Below are 8,524 nucleotides of genomic sequence, written 5' to 3' on the forward strand. Positions count from 1 at the left end.
CTCGTCTTCGTGGTGCTGGTCTTCTTGAGGTTCCCTCTCGTTCTTGCCGCTTGTGGCCCTCCCGTGCCGTCTCGCTCGTGGACCTCCTATGCCGCCGACTTCGTTGCGGCCTCCGGCACAGCCCGATACTGCCTACTCCTCCATCTCGGGGTCAGCGTCGGCCCCGGCAGCCTCGTGGTTCGACGTCACCTCCTTGCACCTACCGTGGCGGGCCCGGCCACACTATCTCTACTTGCCGGCGGAGGGATCCCAGCTTACGTCCGCCGCACCTTACTCGTCGTCGGCTGGCTCTTCGGGTTCTTCTGCTGTTGCGCTATCCGATCGGGACATTATCCGTGGTCTTCGTGGTCTACTCGCCGGTACAGGCTCTTCCTCGACGAGTACTGCCGGTTCCGTGCTCCGGCTCTTCCGGCACCGCGCGACCACCTTCTTCCACACAGTCAGGTACGTCATCCCCGTGGTATCTGGATTCTGGAGCTTCTTTTCATATGACCTCTGCGTCTTCTATTCTTTCTGCTCTTCGTTTCGCCTGTTCATGTTATCACGGCTGATGGTACCTCTCTCCCTGTTTCCAGTCGAGGCACTCTTTTTACTACCTCTTTCTCTGTTCGTGATGTTTCCCATGTTCCTAGTCTTAAGATGAACCTGTTTTCCGCTAGTCGGCTCATCGATTCTGGTTGTCGCGTCATTCTTGACGCTGATTCTTGTGCTGTTCGGGACCGCCGTACACAGGCCCCGGTTGGAGCTGGCCCTCGCAGCCTTGAGTCCCCGGGGCTCGGGAGTTAGACCGGCTTCGCGTTCCTTCGCTGCCACTTCATCTGCCGGCTCTCCCGCGGTTGCTCGCTTCGTCACTCGGATCTTTTCAGCAGTGGCATCATCGGCTGGGTCACCTCTCGTGGCTCCCGTTTATCGTCATTAGTTCGTCGTGGTCTTCCGGGGTCCGTCTCGGGAGATGTGTCTTTGCATTCGTGTCAGGGTTGTAGGCTAGGCAAACAGATTCAGCTTCCCTATCCTACTAGTGCGTCTGTATCTCAGCGACCTTTTGATTTAGTGCATTCGGATGTTTGGGGTCCGGCTCCCTTCCCTTCGAAAGGGGGTCATCGATACTATATTTTGTTTATTGATGATTTTTCGCGATACACCTGGTTGTTTCTTATGCACTCTCGCAGCGAGGTGCTTTCTATTTATCAGCGTTTTGCAGCCATGGTTCGTACTCAGTATTCCACGCCTATTCGTGTGTTTCGTGCTGACTCTGCCGGAGAGTATATCTCCCAGCACCTGCGTGGTGTTCTTGCTGAGCAGGGCACCCTTGCCCAGTTCTCGTGTCCCGGCGCCCATGCTCAAAATGGTGTCGCCGAGCGTAAGCATCGTCATATTCTTGAGACTACCCGTGCTATGATGATTGCTTCCTCTCTTCCGCCGCATTTCTGGGCTGAGGCTGTCGCTACGTCGACTTACCTCATTAACATTCAGCCTTCTGCTGCCCTTCAAGGTGGCATTCCTCTCGAGCGTCTTTCTGGTTGCTCTCCAGATTACTCGACACTTCGTTTATTTGGTTGCGTTTGCTATGTTCTTCTCCCTCCTCGCGATCGCACCAAGCTGACCGCTCAGTCTGTTGAGTGTGTTTTTCTCGGATACAGTGATGAGCATAAGGGCTATCGCTGTTGGGACCCTGTTGGTCGTCGGATGCGCATCTCTCGTGATGTCACGTTTGATGAGACGCGTCCCTTCTATCCTCGTCCCACCTCGGGTACTTACCCGGTGGATGATATCTCTTTTCTTCTTTTTCCGGATGCACCCTGACGATCTATCTTCTCATTGGTCAAATAGGTGTAAGAACGGCTTTCTTTGATAAATTTACATGGAAGATGGATATTTAGCAAATGATCCGGCTTTCATTGATAAATTTATTGTAACAGATCAATGGATCTTTAGCAAATAAGTACTAGTCGAGAGGGAATCAACATTAATCGAGTTAATGATCGAAGTCTTTGTATTTTATGTCTCAAGCTAACACCAAAGTGATGGCATTGTGTGGGAAAACTTCGACTTCTGAAGCGTAGTAAACGAAGTATATATACATACGTACGCCATGGATCAGACCAAGGTTCACTGTACATGGATCATTTTGCTCCCGGGATTGGTTTCAGCAAGATATAATGTATATATCTTTCCCTAATCAGTTCATCATACCTGACCACGAGGAGCATGGCCTATTGGCTATACTATTTTTAGATCGAGTGTGTCATCACTAATGCAATGAATTGGTTTAGATTTCATAACATCGTCACAGTTTTTGCGAGGGAAACTGAGATTTTCTTCCTCAGAAAATGGGGTTATGGTGAGCTAGCTAATATTAGTTGTGCAATACAGGTACTTGGCGCAACCAACAAAGGTACACCAGTACTGCTACCTACAGATCTACCATGATAGCATGGGCAAAGTCTTTCGCCTCTAGATGAGATTCCCATTCAGGCTGTGTGGTTGTACTTTGACACTCCTCGTATATTTTCCTTAATTAATGAACTGGTCCAAGTCTAGCGCCTAGCAAGTCTTTTGCCTGATTGCCTCCTAAGTCTAGTGTGATTAATCCTCTTAGTTCATTGATGAGATTCCCATCACGTTCAAGGTTGTTGTGGTACTTTGACTCCTTGTATATTCTTCTTAATTAATAAACTGGGGCGAGTGTCTTTCACCTCCCTATGTCCACATTTGAAGGGAAAGTCTTCTGCCTCCAAAGTTAAGATTTCAAGGGCAGAAATGATGAAGAATTATTATGGCTTTTGTTTCATCTTGAATGTATTACATTGGTGTAGCTCTCTGTTATCACAACTCACAAGGATTGTATGATCGATTATGATTGTTCGACATGCTAAATCACCAAATAAGATTGCTAACCAAGCCTCCACGTTTAAATCCGATTCTCCCTCGAATAAATAGTCCTTACTTTAGTGTATATAGGTAAAATAAGATATATTGACATAAATTATGTACCTCTTAGTGGAACAAATTGTTTTAATTAGAGCCCATATATCCCTGCTAATGTTTTTGAAGATGTACAATGATTCATAAGGCGATCTTATTTACATGCACGATTGGAAAAGATAAGGAAATATATTGTACTTGCTCTGTCCCAAAATATAAGGCGCCCAAGATTAGTTAAAAGTCAACATCTTCTAACTTTGACCAAGTTTATACAAGAAAACATCAACAATACCAAATCAATATCAATAAATTCACCATAAAGTATATTTTCTCAAAGTATCCATTCAATATTGTGGATATGGATATTTTTTCTAAATTTTTAGTTAAAGTTAGTAAGGTTTGACTTTTGACTAATCTTAGATGTCTTAAATTTTGGGACGGAGGGAGTACAATGGGTTATTAGTTTTATCTCCAATAATAAATGTTTGCATGCTAGTAAAATTATGGCATGAGTAGAATTAACCTAGAAAATGAGTGAAGAGGGGGATCCCATGCAATGGAGAAAATTGTACCTTTTGTGTACTAAAAGATCATATCTCTTAGCTAAGAGGAAACATACATTATTTTGTTCCTCTCTCATCCAAATCAGTAATCATCCTAAGTGGAATTTCTAGAATAACACCATTGTACATGCCCGTAAATCACTTATTTTATATAGAGTGCATGCACAATTTTTTTTATCAATACTCAGGTCAAATGCTGAAAAAGTTTGCCAAACTCTTGGCCTCTTGTCTTGTGTATATTACTACAAAAAAGCCCCCATCCGCGGCAAATTTTTTCGATGACACAAGCAACCGTGCAAAAGTTTTTTGGCCGGCCAATGGTCATTCCCAGAGGCAAACTAAGCTAGCAACGGATATTTGCCGTTGTAGATCTTACACCGGCGGATAAATACGCCGTGGTAGGTGGCAGGCAAGTCCGGCACCAAGTAATTCCACGATACATTAAGGGAGACACATAGTGGTGTTGGAGATAATGCTCCAGAGGCAAATAATAAAGAGTATTTACTATTATATCTTAGTAGTTCATCATAATTTTTATGCCATGCTATAACTGTATTAATCAGAAACATTGATACACATGTGGTATGTAAATAAACCAGGGTCTCCAGTGAGCCTTTATGCGAACTAGCTCATTGGTCATCCGATAATCGAGGTGTTCCGACCATGGACATTTATGCCAATTGATAATGGGATCATATCATTAGGTGAATGATACGATGGACATACCCAATATAAGTACTGCAACACGATCAAGTCACGAAGTTCATTGTTGTGATAATTATGAAAGCGTATTAACAAAATCCTTAAACCATGAAGTCATATTTAATCGCTATCACCGGAGGCTGCTTTGACTGCATCAACCGTCACACTATAGCAGGGTGATCATAATTGTGTTGCTAAGGTATTTCAAAGGGGTAGGCTGAGGTGTATGTATCGAGATTGAGATTTATTCATCCGCATGACGGAAAGATACTCTAGGCCTCACTCGGTGAGATTATATCCATGAAGTTGCGTAGCGTATGGTTAACTCATGAGGATGAAATATCACGGGAACGAGTTGAATATGGCCTCGTCCGTAACGAGATTGAACGAGGTACGATGATACTGATGATGAAATCTCGGACAAGTGCCAGTACTGAAGTAATAAAGGGAATAGGACTCAACGTTATATCGTTCAGCGACATGTATATTCATGGAATACACTAGGGTTATTAGGGGTATCCAGGTCCCGCTGATGATCATTGATCAGAGAGGCATCTCGATCATGCCTGTAGTGTTCTCAAACTCTAGGGTAACCCACTTAAGGGTTCAGTGATGCTTAGAGATGGCACGGAAGAATAGAGAAGAGAGAACCGGAAGGGTTTCAGAAGAATCCGAAGAAAGTTCGGAGTGGTTTGAAAGGTGTCTGGATCACTAGGAATTAAATAATGTGTATTATATATTAATTAAATGAATTAATATTAAATATATGTTTATTTCTTAAATATATTTTTATTCCGGCCTCCTGCCAGCCACGATAGAGACTTCAAAAATTTCGACCAACCCAACAAACCAGACGCCGGTAGCCACACAACATGAGCGGCAAGGCGGGAAATCAGGGGAAGGAAGAAAGGTTGTCTACTCCCGTCTCTGATCTCCTAGATTTGTTTGACGGTCTCCAATCTCCTGGATTTGATGTTCTCTTTAACTTTTAGCTTATGCATGTACACTAGATTAATTAGGGATTTGTATTGTTGGAGTGTGTGTTGTTCTTGTGTAGACATGAAGAGGAAAAGAGCCGGAATTCAGAAATTTTTCAAGCCAATTGTTTCAAGCTGACAACCACACGAACAATTAGAGGATGTGCAAGTAGAGGGTGTGTAACTTCATTTATATTTCCGAAAAACATACATATTTTAATTATCTAGACCTATTAAATTTTACGGCGTTGTGAGACCATAAAAAGTTATGATTTTGATGCTTATACTTTTCGCCCCCCCAATCATTTGTTCCTAGCTCCGTCCCTGGGTGAAACCCACCTTAATGGGCCCCTCCCGGAGGCGAGCCCATTAAGTGTCGGCCGCCCCCATGGACCAAGGGTGGGGGCGGCTAGGGTGTTAGGCTTTGGGACGCGGTGGCCCACACTGGCTGCCACCCTACCCCCAAATCCGGTTGCGCCACCTCCCCCTCCCCCTATGTAAGGTGATGACACATGGGAGGAGGGGATCACACAATTCGAGGATAATTCTCTCCTCCCCGCCCTCTCTCTCTAGTTTTCTCTCCCGCACGCGGTTCCTTAAAGATCTGCGCACGTGGGGGTTGACTCCATCCCAGTACGCCGTTGTGCTGCCGGTGTTTTGATGCAGAAGATCTACTTCCACATTCCTGGCTGGATCGTAGAACAGGGAGTAATCGTCGAGCACCGTACATGTGCGAAACCACGGAGGTGCTGCCAGTTGTGGCACCTATCATCGTACGAGGATTGAACATGACCCTGAGGTCGGCGACGAAGTAAAATACATCATCCACGTTATGGCGGAACGTTAACCACATTCGGTCTACGAGGGTAAATCACCGAAATCTCTCTCTCCGTTACAACATTATTCCTAGATAGGTCTGGGCAATCGGTGTACGCTAATTAGAAAAATTATTAGTGGTATTGATACATTGCAAACGTATCTATAAGTTTTGATGCTCCATGCTTGTTTTACACCAATTTATATATGTTTTGCTCATACTTCGTTGCACTTTTATACATTTTCCGGCACTAACCTATTAACTAGATGCCACAATGTCTGTTTCCTGTTTTCTGCTATTTTGTATTTCAGAAAAGTTATACAGGAAATATTCTCGGAACTAGACGAAAAAAAGTCGAAGTCAATATTTTTCCGTAACGAAGACAGAGTCCAGAGGAGGGACGAAGAGGAGGCGGAGGGCGGCCAGAACATGCCTTGGCGCGGCCTGGCCTGGGCTCGCCCTGGCCTCCACCGACCTCGCCCTTCCACCTATTTATTCACGATGTCGGGAAAAACCTAAACACCCAAGCCTCCTCCCACGAAAAGTTTTGTAGCTTCGCAGCCATCGCAGACAAGTTTCGGGGGACAACAGTCTCTGTTCCGGCACCCTGCCGGGATGGGGAATTGCCCCCGGAACCATCTCCATCGACTCCACCGCCATCTTCATCGCCATTGCTGACTCCCATGATGAGGAGTGGGTAGTTCTCCCCCGAGGCCGAGTGCTTTACGGGTAGCTATGTGGTCTATCTATCTCTCCATGTATGATCTTTATGTGACCATGAGCTTTGTAATCTAGTTGAATAAGTAGATGTTATTCTTCAACTATTGTGCTACTTAATTGGTTTTATTATGTGATCTCCGGGGACACCTTGTCCAATGGTGTGAAGGTGACATTACAGAAATACTTATGAATTGTGGTGTCTAGTTAGTACCATCTTTATATGCTCAAAGTGACAACGTGGGGCCTCCATAGATTGGGAATGCAAACTTTAAGGAATGCTTATGCAGCCCTACGTAGTTAATTTGTGTTTATTATCAAACCGGAGAGTGGTTCAGTAGCATAGTGAAGTGATAATATCTATGTATTCAATTATGGTATCATTGTTGAGAGTATCCACTAGTGAAAGTATGATTCCTAGGCCTTGTTTACAAGCATTGAAACACCGTTTACAACCAGTTCTGCTACATGTTTACATGCTGCCATTTTTATTTTAGATTGCAATTACCACTCATAATCATCCATATTACTTGTATTTCACTATCTCTTCACCGAACTAGTGCACCTATACGCCTGACAAGTGTATTGGGTGTGTTGGGACAGGGTTGCTTGAGAGGGATATATTTGACCTTTACCTCCTTGAGTTCGATAAACCTTGGGTGATCCACTTAAGAGAAACTTGCTGCTGTTCTACAAACCTCTGCAGTTGGAGGCTCAACACTGTCTATAAGAATAGACGCGTGCGTAGACATCAGGTATCCTAGCCGATCTATGCGTAGTTATGCTTATATGGTTAGAACACATGTTGAATGTGGGCATTGATTCTATAATTGTTACCCTCTCACGTGCGCTTGTTCGTATCACGGCATGGTTTGATGTACCGGCTCCGACCGATCTTATGTGTACTCTTACACGAGACTGGTTCCGCACTTTACATATGCCTTGTACCATATATGTGGTTGGGGGGGGGGGGTTCTGTCTCTCTTGCCTTAGTTGATATTTCATTCACAATAGAGGGCCATGAGAGGGGTGTAATCGAGATAATTATTTAATCGTTGTTGTAGTTGAATCTTCATAGGTAAGAACGATTCTTTCGCAAAAGTCCTAGCAGCCACGTAAAATTTGCAAGAGATAAAGTAGAGGCATCTAACTTTATGTTGCAATGGGAGTTGTAATATTGTACTTGTTGTTGCTAAGTTTAGTAGTAGAAAATCATCATGATGGGTGATCAACTAGAGGCGCCATATTCTTGGCACCATGCCAAGGCACTCGATGGAGATCTAAGCGTGTTAATAAAAAAACCATATCATGTTACACACCACCTGATGTTAATATGTTAATGCTATAGGAAAACGTTGCATAGAAAACAAAAATTTTCCTACCGCGAACACGCAATCCAAGCCAAGATGCAATCTAGAAGACGGTAGCAACGAGGGGGTATCGAGTCTCACCCTTGAAGAGATTCCAAAGCCTACAAGATGAGGCTCTTGTTGCTGCGGTAGACGTTCACTTGCCGCTTCCAAAAGCGCGTAGAAGATCTTGATCACGATCGGTTCCGGCGCCACGAACGGGCAGCACCTCCGTACTCGGTCACACGTTCGGTTGTTGATGAAGGCGACGTCCTTCTCCCCGTTCCAGCGGGCAGCGGAAGTAGTAGCTCCTCCTTGAATCCGGCAGCACGACGGCGTGGTGGCGGTGGCGGTGGAGATCTCCGGCGGAGCTTCGCTAAGCGTGCGGGAGAAGAGGAGGAGAGAGGGGCGGCTAGGGTTTGGGAGAGGGGTGGCCGGCCACCTAGGGGTGCGGCCAAGCTATGGGCTTGTGGT

This window comes from Lolium rigidum, chromosome 6, assembly GCF_022539505.1.
Source record: "Lolium rigidum isolate FL_2022 chromosome 6, APGP_CSIRO_Lrig_0.1, whole genome shotgun sequence".
NCBI lineage: Eukaryota > Viridiplantae > Streptophyta > Magnoliopsida > Poales > Poaceae > Lolium > Lolium rigidum.